Below are 988 nucleotides of genomic sequence, written 5' to 3' on the forward strand. Positions count from 1 at the left end.
GGAAAGGGCTGACTAGAAAGATGATGGCGACCCTAAAGTGTCCACAAAAATCTCTTTAAGTTTATAAACGCCTTCAGAAAAGAGGCATGAAATAAAATTAGCTCAACAAACCAGCAGCCTTCCTATGTATCAGTGACAAACACCTGAAAAATAAATCAGGGGGAAAACCCCTCCCATTCACAGCTTTGCAGACACTGCTGTCCCCTGTCATTGATTGATGCAGCCATGGTCAACCCCACCATGTTCTTCGACATCACACTCCATAGCCAGCCTTGGGCCTCGTCTCCTTCGAGCTGTTTGCAGACAAAGCTCCAAACAAAGCAGAAAACTTTTATGCTCTCATCACTGGAAAGAAAGGATTTGGATATAAGGATTCCTCTTTTCACAGAATTATTCCAGGATTCATGTGCCAGGGGGGCAACTTCACATGCCATAATGGCACTGGTGGCAGGTCCATCTACGGGGAGAAATTTGAGGATGAGAATTTCATCCTGTAGCATACAGGTCCTCGCATCTTGTCCATGGCAAATGCTGGACCAAACACAAATGGTTTCTAGGTTTTTATCTACACTGCCAAGACTGAGTGGCTGGATGGCTGCATGTGGTCTTTGGGAAGGTGAAGGAAGGCATGAGTATCATGGAAGCCACGGAGCGCTTTGGGTCCAGGAATGTCAACACCAGCAAGAAGACCACAATTTCTGACTGTGGACAACTCTAATTCTTTTGACTTATGGCCATCTTACCCATCAGACCATTCCTTCTGTAGCTCAGGAGAGCGCCCTCATCGCATCTGCTTGCAGTACCATGTAATCTCTGCCTTCACTGAAGTTTTTTGGGTTCCATATTGTCCTAACTCCCCTCTGAGTTTAGCTGCATTGCAGAGTTAAGTTTATGATTATGAATAAAAAGTAAATAGGAAAAAAACCTCAATCCTCCCATTCACAATAACCACCTCCCACCCCCAATAAAAAACAGCAAGAATAAACTT

General features: G+C 44.5%; 1 pseudogene; it reads left to right on the forward strand.

The window, feature by feature from the left end:
• Window positions 1–216: 216 nt before the first annotated feature.
• LOC127206611 (peptidyl-prolyl cis-trans isomerase A-like) lies at window positions 217–718 on the forward strand (annotated as a pseudogene).
• Window positions 719–988: the final 270 nt, after the last annotated feature.

Source organism: Acomys russatus, chromosome 23, assembly GCF_903995435.1.
Source record: "Acomys russatus chromosome 23, mAcoRus1.1, whole genome shotgun sequence".
Classification (NCBI taxonomy): domain Eukaryota; kingdom Metazoa; phylum Chordata; class Mammalia; order Rodentia; family Muridae; genus Acomys; species Acomys russatus.